We start from the raw sequence: 15,673 nt of genomic DNA, 5'->3' as shown, positions 1-15,673 counted from the left end.
CTTAGAGCTGTTACTAAGTGAGTTTTAAACGTGCATTCAACTCGCTAATTGAGGTTTTTAGGTCAAAAATGTAATTAAATCATGAACAGCGAAACAAACTTTGAAAATAATTCCATTTACTATAAATCGTTGAGTAGTTGACACTTGGGATCCCAAGAAACTGTTTATAAATATTTACAACATATAATTTACAAATTTAAGTCGACTAGACGACAAAATCTAAGTTTTAGTACAACCATCTCCCAAAACCACTGGCCGTGGCAGCCAGGCAGGCCAAACATGTACACGCCGCTTCACGCTCTCCGTACTCATGGTTGGTTGACTTTCCCCTTGCCCTAACCTGCACCACAGAGCACCCGTGAGCCGAAGCCCAGCAAAAAAACCCTCACAAGCAATTAACATATGCATAACAAACACTTAGCGTATAATCAGGCCACCAATAGGCTACACACATACGGCCATGCCGTCCCAGGCGCTTTACCAGGCCCTGGGTTCGCGGTCCACACCGTGAGGATATCCCAGGTATCCTATAGGGTCTCACCCTGGCAACTCACACTCCACGTGCTCAACGTTGCTCCCGGCCCCTTGCCGTACTCGGCCGAGCACTCAACGTGCCCAACGCCGTTCCCGGCTCTTGCCGAACATTCTCCTATTCGCATTCATAGCATAACAAACATATATTGAATACTAACAAATTCAATCAAAGGGCTACGCCCTGGAATTCAGACATATTGGGCTCAGCCCTGCATACAAGCTCTGTGGGAACAGTGGTTTTCTTACCTGTATCCCGAGCTTTCCGATGCACCAAGGCCGCGAGCACGGTCCTCTAACCCGAGCCTCTCCGGAGACCTAGTCACAACACATATAAAACATCATTTAATACTAACCAATCCAAAACCACTTCCTGGGACCAATCCCACACTCTCGGAATCCCCAAATTCCTAAAACAATTAATCGGAAACATCCCCCGAACCCCCGGAGCAAAAGCTCAAAATTGCAAAATTCCATGTTTTGAAAATAGCCTAGCGCTGCCCTAGAGGGTCGCGGCGCCCAGCAAGTCAGAGAGCACTCCCCCTTCCCAGAAACAGCCTCGCGCCGCGGCGCCCAAGAACAGGGTCGTGGCGCTCCTTCGCGAACCCAGAAATCTGGGTTTTTCTTCTGCATTTCCCCGAACCAAAACACTCCCAATTCATCCCAAACTCATACCTAGCCCCAAAAACCAATTCAAAACCCCAAATAGACCATTTAACAACCTATAAACATCATAAGCAAACTCAATCACACCATTTCACCCAAAAATCCACTCTTAGGTTTCAAATTTCAGAAACCTAAACTATAGATTCTAAGACTTAAACCATAGCTTGAAAAATATGCACCTTGCCTCTAAAATCTTAAACCACATCAGAAACAGAAGGTAAACATGTTAGAACTCTTACCTCAATCCAAACTCAGCTTGAACTCTTCTCAATTCCAGCTTCAAGCCCCATTTTCCTTTGATTATCCTACTGAATTTCAAGTAAAATCAGCCACATCTCTTTTAGGTTCCCACACTTAATCTCTGTAAATTCAAGCTTAACTTCAGCAAGGACAGAGCACAAATTCTTACCTCTGAACAATTTTGGCCTGATCTTGATCTTGGTTACTCCAAACCTCTTAATTCTGCTCCTAGGACTCAAATTCAGCTCCCTACTTCAACTCTTCTTTTGTTCTATCTCTAGGTCTCAAAGTTTAGCATAAACCAACTATCACCAAGTATAATACGTAAATTCCCTTTTCCTTCTGCTGAAGGTTATCTATCTTGTCAAATGACCATTCCACCCTTCCTCAAATATCCCTTCCTAACTAAACCTCAAGGCCCTTTTTTGTCATTTCATTTCTATTACTATTCTACCACTTTTCATTACAACTTGTTACTCTCAGTGGTTACTAATGGTTACTCAATCACCAATAACCATTAACCACAAATTCTCAACTCAACTCACAAAATTCCCCAAAGTACCCCTAGGCTCCTTCTGAGCCGGGGATAAAATCCCGTTGTGACTTTTGAGTTATCTAGCTCTCTAGGACCATCTCGGCATGTGCATCACATTAATAGCACCACACTCATGTGGTACAGATCACGTAATACCATTAACACATTTACGCCCCCAGCGAACTAAGATTACCAATTTACCCCTAACATACAAACGGGGTCTACATGCATATTTATACCACCTAAACATGCATTCTAATCACATATTCATTCAATTTCACATATATAAACATGTTAACTCATTTATTGCCCTCCAGGCACGCTAATCATGGTCCTAAACCTTATTAGCAGATTGGGGTGTTACAGTATATATCTATATATATGTGTGTATATATAAAGGGGTGCACTCTTAATGGTTACTACCCATGGATGGTTACTTTAATATAAACCATTGGATTAAAATCAATGATCCACATTTATAATTGTTAATTAATATTTCTAAAAAGAAATTTGGATTTTTTCAAATTTTTTGAAGGGTTACCTGATGAAAAACGTGTATTTATTATAAAAATATAATATTGTAAACTTTTTATTTTTCAAATGCATGTTAATTTCTAAATATAGCTAGTGATTCTCATTGGTTGTAAACATTATTAATCATGACAAAAAATAAATACTACCCATAGATGGGTACTAACAATTATGATGATGTGACAAAATAGTGACTTGGTATAGCAAGTCACCAATAGGTAAATAGTGACAAAAATAAAAAGTTTACAATATTATATTTTCATAATAAATACACGTTTTTCATCAGGTAACCCTTCAAAAAATTTGAAAAAATTAAAATTTATTTTAGAAATATTAATTAACAATTATAAATATGGATCATTGATTTTAATCCCGTGATTAATATTAAAGTACCATTAAGAGTGCATTCATATATAAATTAGGTTGAGGATTCTACCGAATTTCTTTTAAATAATTAAAAAATATTATATGTGTTTTTAGTTTTATTTTCATTTTCAAACATTTCGTTATTAATTTTTCCCTACTAAATTATATTTTTTGTATTTATTGTCAATTTTTAAAAGGGTAAAATTTAAATTTTGAGATTCTATATATAAGTTTCGATATAAATTTCCTAAAATACATCTAAAATGAATAAACTACCTTACAATGCATAATAATAAAGAGAAAAAATGTAATAAAAATATTCTATAAAATAAAATAATAAATTTTACAAAATAAATAAAATAAAAATATTTTTTAAGAAATAAAAATATAAATTTCTACTTACAAAAAAAAAACATAAATTTCTTGTGACAAGATTCAAACCTTAAGTTTGACTATTTTGATGGTGAATGAGAATGACTTTGATGGTGGATGAGAACCTTGCTTCTTGCTATACAATGCAATTAAGAGACTACTATAGAAGAATACAAACAAAGGAGTTGAGAATAAAAATGGATGAATAAAATAGACAAAAGAGATTTAATTATAGAGGCTAGAGAGAAAATGAAATGGTGGGTTTAGAAAACAAAATGTAATTATGATAGGAGTAATGATATGTGTTTACATGTGTCGAAATATTATATAAAGTGACATAATAATATTTTTAATTAAGAATATTTATTTAAGATGAGATTTACTATCTTTAAACATATATTTATCATTTTGTTCCTACTAAATATTTTTCTCTAAATTTATGTTTGGTAAAGGAAAAAAGAGAGGTAAAAAAAATTTAAGAGAAAGAAAAAAATTGTATGTTTGATACTAAAGAAAAGAGAATGAAAGAGAAAAAGTAATGAAGAAAAATGACGTGGGTCCTATTTTTTGTCCTCTTCAAATTGTGAAGAAAAGTGAGTGATTTTTTTTCTTTCTAAATAGAATACACAATTAAATTACTAATGTATCATTATTTTTTTAAGGGATATTTGTGGCATAAGTACCCAATGTTTGGGGAAAATAACCGGCATAGACCCAATCTTTTTTTTAGTGGGTAAAATACCTAAAGTCAGTAAAACTGTAATTCTGTCAGACTTCTTCGTTAGATCTCTGTTACATGATGATTGAACCAACACGGGTCACTTCGTGATTGGTCCAGCTTAATAATATTTAAAAAATTAATTTTAATTGATTTTAAAATTTTAAAAATAATTAAAATAATATAAAATTAAAAAATTAAAATACATTTTTAAAATATTGAAAAGCCTAAAACTATTCCACCTCTCTCTCTCCCGATCTCTATCTCTCCCTCTCCCTCTCCCTCATTGAAACAAATGTCATATTTAAAACGAAAATTAAAATCAAATCAGATCAGATCATTTTTTATTTTCTTCTTCTCTGAAATCATGTTTTGAAGAAAAATCTTCTTTCGTTTCTATAACAGTAGCAGAGTAGTAGAGAGCTTAGACCCATCTCTTTCTCTCTCTCTTGAGGTCATTCTCATTCGATATGTTGCTGAGGTCGAACAGTGCCGTTTGGATATATGGGGATGAAGAAGACGCGGCTTCTTGGACCAAAAACAACGAAGGAGTAGAGCCGAACAAGGAAGAAGAAATGGGTATGGGTGGTTCTTTCTCTTCTTTCAAAACCATGCTCGAAAGCGACTGGTACATGAATAATGCTCTAAACCCACCTGCTCAAGACCACCATAACTGTAGCGTCCCAAATTTGCCAATAAGGCTTAGGGCCTTGATTAGCGTGCCTGGAAGGCAATAAGTGATTTATTATATTAATGCGTGAATTTGATGAGTATGTGATTAGAAATGCATGTTTAGGTGAATTAAATATGCATGTGAGTCCCATTTGGTTATTAGGGGCATGTTTGTAATTTTTAGCCCGTCGAGGGCATAAATGCAATATGTGTGAGTGGTGATATATTTGTGATGCACGATCTAAGACAGTCCTAGGGAGCGGTTTAGCTAGAAAGTCACAACGGGGTCAAATACCTAGCTCGGGAGGAGCCTAGGGGTATTTTGGGAACGTAAAATGTGTTCGAGATTTATGGAGTAACGGGTAGTAGTTTGGTAATGATTTGGACATGTCAGGATTAATGGGGATTTATAAGAATACTCGGGGACTTAACGGGGTATGACAAATGACTAAATTGCCCTTGAGTTACCTAAGGGGTTAGGATAAGTTTAAGGGGCAATTGAGTCTTTTGGTAAGGATATACATGGTTTAGATAAGTTGAGGGGTCTAAGGAAGTCACTGGAATTAAGGGATTGGAAAGGAAAAGGAAACAGAAACTCTCTCTCTCTCTTGATCACATCTCACTCTCTTGAGGCTTGGGAGGTTTAGGGGATTTTTGAGGAGAAAGCTTGGAATTTAAGGCTGAGAGTTGGGGAATCAAAGCTAGGAGCAGGATTATTGTCAGCTGAGGGTCGAAACCATCCTTGAGGTAAGGCTCTCTGCACTGGTTTTAATGAATTCCTGCCATGTTTTAAGTGTTTTCTTCTAGGTTCAAACTTGAGTTTTGATTTTGAGTTTTTGTGAGGTTATGGAATAGTGTCTGGGGTTCTAGTGCCGCTTAAAGTGTATTAGGATGACTATGGGACTCAATTCTGTTGTTCGGGTGTGTTTAGAATGATATTCAGGGAAGTTAGCTCGTAAAATTTGCATGGGATTTCTGGGTTTCGGGCTCGCGTCGCGGCCCTGTTCATCAGCGCTGCGACCCGCTTGAGTTTATAGGCCAGTGGGGCTTTAAAGAATTTCCCAGGCGCCGTGGCCCAAGTTGCCCAGTAGTGAGGCATTTTGCCTCTGTTTTGGGGTGCGCCGCGACCCAAAAGAGGAATTTTGACAAGTTGAGGGTTTTTAGCTCGGGAACTTGAACGTTAAGGCTCGGGAAGGTTTCCTGTAACGACCCGAATTCGCTAATAAGGCTTAAGGGCTTTGATTAGTGTGCCTGGAGGGCATAATGGGAATTATGTGTGTGGTTTTAATGACTTAGATGCGTGACTATGTGTATTAGTAAGCATATAGGCCTTGATTAGGTTAGAAGAGCATAATCGTAATTTTGGCCATTATGGGCATAACTGCTTTGATATATGTGATAATTGTCGAGACCACATTATTATGTGGATATATCTGTGATCTGTGACTCGAGACGATCCTAGTGAGCAAAGTAGCGGAAAAGTCATAGGGGGGATTTATACCTGGTTCGGGGTAAGCTCAGGGGTATAAATGGGAATTTAGCGGATATATTGGAGTCTATTTTGACATTGAGGAATACCATTGGTGATTAATTAGGTATCGGGAATTAAGTGGGAAATATTAGAGACACTCGAGGAATTAGCGGGAAGTGGGTAAAATGACTAAGATACCCTTAAGTGGACTAAAGGGGTTAGAATTAATAGGGAGGGTATAATGGTCATTTGCTTTACAGAAGTTAGATTATACTAAGGCTTTATGTTAGTGGAATTTGTAGAATATCAAAGAAGTCTGAAAAAGAAGGAAAAGGAAGGGAAAAGAAAGATGGAAAAAACAGAGAGAGTTTCTCTGAGTCGGTTCAGGCTTTCTTCATCTGTTTCTTGAGGACTTTTTGGAGTAAAGCTCAGAGGAGAGCTAGGGCAACTAAACATCAAGGATCCTGACCTAAGACTAAGGAATTGGCAGAGGTTTAGCAGGGTTTCATTAACACTTGAGGTAAGATTCTAGAGTTCATCCATTTCTGTTTCTGGTTTTTGAACTGTGGTGTATGAGTAGAATTTGATGGGGATTTTTAGAAATTCAGGGCAAAGGTTAAGGAGGAGCAAGCAAAAAGAGACTAGAGGCAGCTTGTAGTCGAAATTCTATCAAAGGTATAAGGTCTAAACTCTAAACTTTGATGATCAACTGGTTTTTACTGAGTTTTAGAGCTTAGGAGTGGCTATGGTGAAATCTGAGTTTGTGGATGCATGTGCTTGGGTTTTAGGTGTTTGGGGTGCTTGGGATGAGTGGAGTGTGTTCATGAGGTTGTTTTTAAGTTTGGGTAAGAGTTGGAAGAGGTTTGGTTGAGGTTGGTTCGAGAAAATCGCAGAAGAGAAATTTTGGTGCTGGGCTGTCTGTGACTAGCGCTACAGCGCTAGCCTTTGGGCGCTGTAGCGCTAGGCCATGTTGCTGAAGGGTATTTGGCTTCTGTCTGTAGCGCTGTAGCGCCCTCCCAAGAACGTTGTAGCGCTACCCTGCCTTCTGAAGGGGATTTTAGGGTAATTTGCAAGGGTTTTTGACCTAAGGTTTGGGGTTTGGTTCCACCACCTTGTTTGGTGGAACAAGGACTTCCCGGGGGCTCGGGGTTGGCCCCGGGGCTAGGTTTTGAACTTGAGGGTAGATGATGACTTTGGCCATGATTATGTTTAGGTGAGCGCTAGAGCTCGAGGGGGATCGTGCTCAAGGAGTGAAGGGATCAAAGCTTGTGAATTGAAAGGTAAGAAAACTGCACCCGGTTATATGTTTGTGATGGGACTAAGTGCTCCCGATAATTGTATCGTGTCAATGTTGGTATTACGTCATGGGACATGTAAAAGCGACCTAAGAGTGTCGTACATACTATTAGCGCACAGAGCGCAATTCGGCCACCGGGAGCCATGAACACTGGGATAATAGAGGGAGCAGCTTGTGAGCGCTAGCCCTGGTTATCATTTATAAACTGTGCATGTTATGAGTTGATATGCCTAGTATGTGGAATTCATGACTATATTGAATGGCTATTTAACTGAGGCTATGTGATGCAACGTGAGATATTGACTTGTCTGATAATTGCTTATGCTCTGTTGATATTGTGTTTTCTTGCTGGGCCTTGGCTCACGGGTGCTACGTGGTGCAGGTAAAGGCAAGGGCAAGCTGGACCAAGCCTGAGGTGGAGAGCTCCGAGGTGAAATGTACATAGCCAGCTGTTCGATCACCACGATCGAGGAGTGGACCAGGACAGGGACTACCTAACTACTTGTTTTGCCTTAGTATGGCTGGTTATTGTACCTGAGTCTTACAACTTTTATAAACGATCTTTAAACTTGTATTTTTGGGATCCCATGTAACCAGATAATGTTTCTTAATGAAAAGTGTGGCTTTTGAGACCAAAACGCTTTAAACCCTAGTTCCTCTGTAGCTTCTGCAACACGATTTTAATTAATTGACTTGGTTAGCAATTCCGGCACTTTATAAACACACAATGTAACGGTCTTGTCTATCCAGGGCGTTACATTTCCACTACCCAGTTTGGCAGAAACCAAGGTCCCAAAGGTTAGAGTTATGTCTCGAAACTGTTTAATGAATTAGAACTTGATAGTTGATTTTATTCATGCATTGTGAGTAGGATTTTCTTCAAGGCTCGAATTAGAGGACTGTGCTCGTGATCGCGGTGCTCGGATAGCTTGGGACACAAGTAAGAAAACTGTTGTACCCGTAGAGCAGGGCATGGCCCTATAGTTTGTATTGCAGGGCACGACCCTATGTGATTGCGTTGCAGGGCGTAGCCTTATTGATTAAGTTTGTATTTGTTTAAGTATTTGTTAAATTTATGCTATGTGTATGAACGGCAAGGGCCAGGAACGGCGAAGGCCGACAACGGCATGGCCGCGTACGACGAGGGGCTGGGAGCAACGTTAAGCACGGGGAGTGCAAGTTGCTAGGGTGAGACCCTTCTCAGATGCCGGGGACATCCTCTCGGTGTAGACCGCGAAGCCAAGGCCTGGTAAAGCGCCAGAGACGGCATGACTGCTATGTGTTTAGCTTTTCGCTGCCTTGTTATATACTGATTGATAGCTATGCATATGTTAATTGTTTGTGTTGAGTTTTCTTGCTGGACTTCGGCTCATGGGTGCTCTATGGTGCAGGTAAGGGCAAGGGAAAGGTCGACCAACCATGAGTATGGAGAGCGTGAAGCGGCGTGTACATATTCGGCCTACCTGGCCGCCACGGCCAGGGGTATTTTTGGGAGATGCTATGTATTAATCCGAATTTTGTCGTTTAGTCGACTTTAATCATATTTTTGAGTTGTAAATATTTCTAAACAGTATTTTGGGATCCCAAATGTATAATGCTTTATAATTTCAATGAATGATTATATTTTCAAATTATATAACTTTTATTATAGTTTAGCTACACTTTTAACCTAAAACCTCGATTAGCGAGTTAATTGCACATTTTAAACTCACTTAGTAACGGCTCTAAGGAAGTAGGGCGTTAAAATAACTCCATGGTCTCCCTCCTCCTAACCACCATGATATCAGAGACATTAGCTTCTGTAACAACCCATCTATTGATCATAACCTTCTCTCTGCTTCTTGCTCTCCTTCTCACGCGTTTACTCTCGTCCCATCTCACTTTCACCACTTCTTACCCCCTAAATCCTGCTTCTCTTCTCTTCTAAAAGTTGTTAACACCAACCCTTTTTGATAATGGCTTTGATTTGAGCTGCAAAGGTGGGTTTCTCAACTCTTTTCAGCCAAACCAAGCATCGAATTCCCCTGTTTTGATGGGAGAGGGAGAGGGAGAGGTGGGATAATTTTAGGTTTTTTAATATTTTAAAATGTATTTTTAATTTTATATTATTTTAATTATTTTTAAAATTTTAAAATTTTAAAATCAATTAAAATTAATTTTTTAAAATATTATTGAGCTGGACCAATCACGAAGTGACACGTGTTGGTCCAATCATCATGTAACGGAGACCTAACGGAGGAGTCTGACGGAATTACAGTTTTACTGACTTTGGGTACTTTACCTACTAAAAAAAATATTGGGTCCATGCCAGGTATTTTCCTTATGTTATAATTAATATGTCTAAACTATAGGTTAAACTTATAAAATCCATAACTGTTGCTATGAGTTTCCAACTAAGTCCCGGCTTGAACCAAAATCCACGACAACTAACATTACTACAAACTACTACTAACTACTATCTAGCTAAGTAAAAATTATGGGACACTACAGGATCCTAGGCTAAGGAAGTGAGGAATTGAAAGCTTGTTGTGCTGGGAAGTGGTTCAGAGTCGAATTAAGTATAGAGGTAAGCTCCTAAACTTAATCTTGCTGTGAAATGAAGGTTGCATGAGAGTTAAACTCTAAGTTTGATTTTGAGTGTTGGTAAGGATTAGGGAGTTGTTTTTAAGTGGTTATGATGTTTAGGCAGTAGGGATAAGGATTCTAAGCTTAATTATGAGTTTGGCTGATAATTGGGGTATGAATTTGGGGTTTAGGTGTAACGCCCTGGTTACCCCAGAACAGTTACGGTGAACGGTGGACCGGAAATTTGACCCGCTACCCGAGTCCTTTGGTCAAAAACGTGCTCTAAGTATAATTAACAGGTTAAGGTGGAAAATTAATAAAAAGGGAATGGATATCTTCATTGCAAACTGCTCTGCAGAGCTAATCAAAACATTTACAAGTTATTCTCAGTACAAAACGGTCATTACAGTTTCAAATTTACAATCCCGCCGACCTAAGCGGCAAAAATAGGGTAAACCCCCTAGTTCCTCTGAGAACGCCTTGGCCGTGGTGGTCAAGCGGCCGCATATGTACACATCACCACCTAAGCTCTCCACTCAAGGCTGGGTGAGCTTTTCTTTCCCTTTACCTGCACCACATAGCACCCATGAGCCAAGGCCCAGCAAGAAAACATAATAAAGCATGAGATAATATCAGCAATGATCGTAATAATCATCCAGGACTATCAGTCCCAACAAATAGGTGACAGTCGCAATAGTCACAAAAGTGGGTACAACCCCCTCTAGCCATGTGACGTTAGGGTCACTCGGGCTTAACTGATAAGAGTACCTTTCATAAGTTTGAACAGGATAGGTGTATGGTGATTAGTCACCAACATAACCTTCCTCATGACTTACAGTCATAACCCTGGAACAGCGTTCCCTAGCCATGTGACAAACAGTCACCGGGGCCATATGCCCTGGCTCTGAATAACTGGTCTTAGACCAGACAAGCGCTTATAAGTTCATCGACCTTAGGGTCGGTCCAGCGTTAATACCCCATATGAGTCATTCAACGCTGATATCGATTAGATCTAATATTCATTTGGCATTGCGTTCACGTCGCTATGCCATTTCTGACTCTTAGGTCAGTATCCCTGACTAGTCAGTGCATATACAAGTATACAACATTCACTAGCACATAATATGCAATCCATGTCCACATTCATCAACCAACATGCCTCAGTAATAATCACGCATGTCATATACATATACAGGGTGTAGTTGTATTCATACACTGTTTTCTTACCTCAGATTCAAGCTAGAAAGATTAAAAGAATGACCCGTGAGAACGATCAACCTTTAGTACTTTAGCGGTCACCTAATCATAACCAAACACGGGACATCATTAATAATAATGACCAACATAGGTTTCCACACCAATATCTAGCCTCTAGGGAAACAATCCCAACTAATCCAAGTAGTAGGAACACTCCCGAGGTCTATAGCTAAGTTCCCGGGGTCAAAATGAACAAACGGGGTGAAAACAGGGCAAGGGATGCGGCCTTGGCACTATGGGCCGCGACCCCCAGAAATTCCTGAAACAAGCGCCGCGGCGCCCAGCCAAAACAGAACCTCCCTTTCTTCCTCTTCGAACCAGGGCCGCGACCCCCAACCCTGGGCCATTCCCAAACGTGTTTTCAACTTCTCAAAGCTTCCAAAATCATACCTAACCATCCCCAATCATCAAAACAAAGTTCCCAAGCTTCCCAAAACACCAAAACCCTCAAAACCCAAGGTTCAAACCAACCTAAAACTCAAAAATTCACAGAGTTCAATTCAAAGCTTAGAAACTCAGAAAACTCAAAACTTTAAACTTAGATTACCTTTGATTGAGTTGTTTTCTGTCAAATCATTCGGTTAAGAAGCTTCTAATCTTTCCTAGGATCGCCATGCCTCGATCCTCGCTTGATTCCGACTCCTAAAACTCGAGATATCTTCGAAAATGCTCAAACGGTAAAACGAACTATCGAAAGGGAGAACGAGAGGTTTTCTAATCGTACGTTCTATCTGACAGCTACTTCAAGCTTAAGTAACCTCAAATAAAACCTAGTGCTCGGGGTCCCAAAAATACCCCCAGGGACATTATAGTCAAAACCTCCGAAATTTCACCCTGATCTCAAATATTCCCAATTTATCATCAAATAAATATTTCTATTACCCCAAAATTGACCCCGTTATGACAGAACCGCTAATCCATTATATATGACCGTCTCATGCCGAATAGCTCGAATATATCTCCATAATAATGGAATCTCATTCACAAATCACATTATGCACCCAAATACACATATTCACCCTCAATGGGCCAAATTATCAAAGTAGCATAATTATTCAAATGTGGACCCACATGCCCGCATATAACATCATATCATAATATAATTCACATATGCATGCATAATATCATTTAATGGCATAATTAAACAAGTATGACCCTCCCAGCCTACTAATCTCGCCATTAAACCATACCGAAGAATTCGGGGCATTACATTAGGCTCAAGGAAAAATGCAGAAAAGAGGTTGATTTCTGGGTTTGGGGGCTCGGGTCGTGGCCCTATTCTTCAGGCGCTGCAGCCCGTGTGCTCGAAGAGGCTGGAAAGCCTCTGTTTTGCTTAGGCGCACCGCGGCCCGTGTCCTCCAGTAGGGAGGGCCTTGCCCTCTGACCAAGTAGCGGGCTGCGACCCTAAAGGGCATGCTACGACCCTAAATGGAAAAAAAAAAAAGGGAGATTAAGGTCGACAAGTAGCGGGCCGCGACCCTAAAGGGCATGCTACGACCCTAAAGGGCATGCTATGGCCCTCTGACCAAGTAGCGGGCCTAGGTCGACCATGTGTGTATTTTATTCTGTAATGAATTTTCTAAACAGTGTTTTGGAATCCAAACTGTATAACTTTCTAAGATTTTAATGAATGACCAAATTTTTATTATTAATGTCTTTATTTCAGTTTAGTCACACTTTTAACCTAAAACCTCGATTAGCGAGCTAATGACACGTTTTTTTTAACTCATATAGTAACGACTCTAAGGAAGTAGGGCGTTACACTCACCTTCTAGCTTTTTCTTTTTCTTTTTGACATAGCTCACTCAAGTTCTAGAGGGCCATTTCATGAGTTTGGAGCGTTTTTGGAAGAAATTGAGTTTCAAAGTGGAGATTAGCAACTGATTTTGGGCATAGGAAATTCGAATTCCATCTCAGAGGTGAGTTCTCTTTGATGTTCTTCATTCATGCCTCAAGTGTTCTTGTTAGTTTGAAGGTTTGATGCTTTTTGAATCTAAAGGGAGCTTTAGGGTTGATTCTTGGTTATTTGGGCTCTAGAGTGTAACTTTAAAGTGAATTGCAACTTGATTTAAGAGTAAATTCCATAAAATGAGTGGGATTTTGTGGTTGATTTTTGGATTTTTTTTGGGCAAAGTTAGAGTTAAGGTCAAAATTGTGTGTAAAATTGCTGAGAATCTGGTTTGGGTGGAGAAATTCATGTCTGAAAGTGCAGGGGTTCGAGATTGGGGAAGAATTTAGAGTCTGGGGGCGATTTAGGTTTCCAGGGACCTAGAGGGACCGCGCTAGTGTAGGGGTTTTATGCCCTAATTAAAACTCAATTTCTTTGTAATCTCATTTATTATTAATAAGAGAATAGAAATCATTTTTTGACTTAGTCAATCACTTTGCTCACATGTTTTAATTTCATGATTATTTGTTTAATATAAATTTCTATTAAATCACGAGCATATAGCTAATCATATTTATAGTGATGTAATCACAGTGGAATATAAATATGATTATATGTTCAAAATAAGTTAGTCCTAAGATTAGTCAGTGCACAGGATTTATACTGACTTGCTAATCTACGATATGATCTACTCATTGTAGTGTTATGTTATTTCCAGAAAATTAGCAAAGTAGATAAGATCATATGTATTTGTTACATCAGATTGGACCGATATTGACAATTGATAGGATAAGTAAACATACCATTATTATCTATTCTAGTCATATCTTATAGTTGACCATATGTCAATTCAATCTCAATTCTGAGTGGTTAGTATTCTAAATGGTTGTATTATTTGGGTTCTTTGACTTGTTCGTTACCAGCTTACCCTACGGTCTAGCCCATACTTACATCTCGGGAACTCGGTAGTATAATTGAGTGGGAGTGTTAATCATAGATATGAACATCTATAACTTCTGATGAAGAAGTGAAATGATGATTTCCTTTTAGTTTGCACTACTACAAAATACCTTTTACGGGACACTTTTTTAGGACATGCACATAAATGCAAGTCCTTAAAAATGTTTATGGAGTTTTTAAGGACACTCATTGAGAGTCCTAAAAAAACACAATTTAGGACTCACAATGAGTGTCCTAAAAAAATATGTGAGTCCTAAAAAAATCTGAGATAAAAAATAAGTGTTTTTTTACTTAATAATTTTAAGGACTTGCTTTGGGAGTCCTTAATACTCTTTTAGGACTCACAAAGCAAGTCCTTAAAATTGTTAGTAAAAGGGACACATTGGGAATTAAATTAGGGGGGGATTTCAAATTTTTCAGCACACACAAAATAAAGCTCTCACATTTGGGGATTAAATTAGGTTTGGACTGTATAGGCTTCGACAGGCTTGTTGGAGGGTGGTGAGGCGGCTTGGGTGGTGAACGGCGATGGAGGAGGCGAGGTGAGTAGCAAGCATCGGCCCATGGGTTCTCAGCTCCAGCGTCGCGGGTTCTCCGACTGGTTCTCCGGCGTCGTGGGTTCTCAGCTCCAGCGTCGTGGGTTCTCCGGCGTCGTGGGTTCTCCGGCGTCGTGGGTTCTCCGACTGGTTGCAGCGGCGGCGCTGGTTCTCGGCGGCGGCACGGCATCTGGACGGCCTTGGCTCTTGGCGATGCTGGTGCTCGTCGAAGGGCTCGGTTCAAGTATATCTTTATTTTTAATATTTTTTTAAATATTACATTATAGCACTAGTTTTTAATTTTTTTTAAAAAATATATGTATTAGAAATAAATATATATAGCAACATTTTTTTTTTTAGTTTTAGAGTGTAAAAATATATACATATATATATTTAATAAATATTACATTATAGATTATATTAATGTAGTAATAATTTTAATACCCTAATAATATATCAAATTCTAAACTTAATCTTAGATATTCAATAATTTATGGAATTATTCTAATTAAAAATTAGACAAAATATTCTCTTGTAGAGAGAATTTTGTATTTATTTACTCCATATCTCATTACACTAACTTGTATATGCCATTTTTCTTATTTATTGGCTTTTATTTTATTTTTTGTTATAAAACTATTAAATTTGACATTTTTTAAATAAATACTTTATCTTATAAATATATATGTATGCTATTTATAAATATTTTGTAATTGATAATATTATAATTTCAAATTTTAACTTATAGATAATATAGGGTATTAATATAATTTATAGTTTTAATATACAAATAAATATACTTTTGATTTAAAAAATTAAAATATGATTAAAAAAAACAAATACCAATACCCACGTGCAATTTTCTAACTACAACTGAAATAAATGAGTGTTTCTTAGTATTTCTTCATTTAAAATTTATAGATTATCTTTATTTTTTTTTAAAAAAAACCATAGGTTTGGAGTTTTAGATTTTTGTCAAACAATTTTTTTAGTTATTTACTTCATGTATACATATGGTCAACTTCGTGACTTTTTATAATATGAAAATAAATAATTAGTTAACATTAG

This window comes from Humulus lupulus, chromosome 8 (assembly GCF_963169125.1).
Source record: "Humulus lupulus chromosome 8, drHumLupu1.1, whole genome shotgun sequence".
Classification (NCBI taxonomy): domain Eukaryota; kingdom Viridiplantae; phylum Streptophyta; class Magnoliopsida; order Rosales; family Cannabaceae; genus Humulus; species Humulus lupulus.
Note: the sequence above shows the minus strand (reverse complement) of the source record.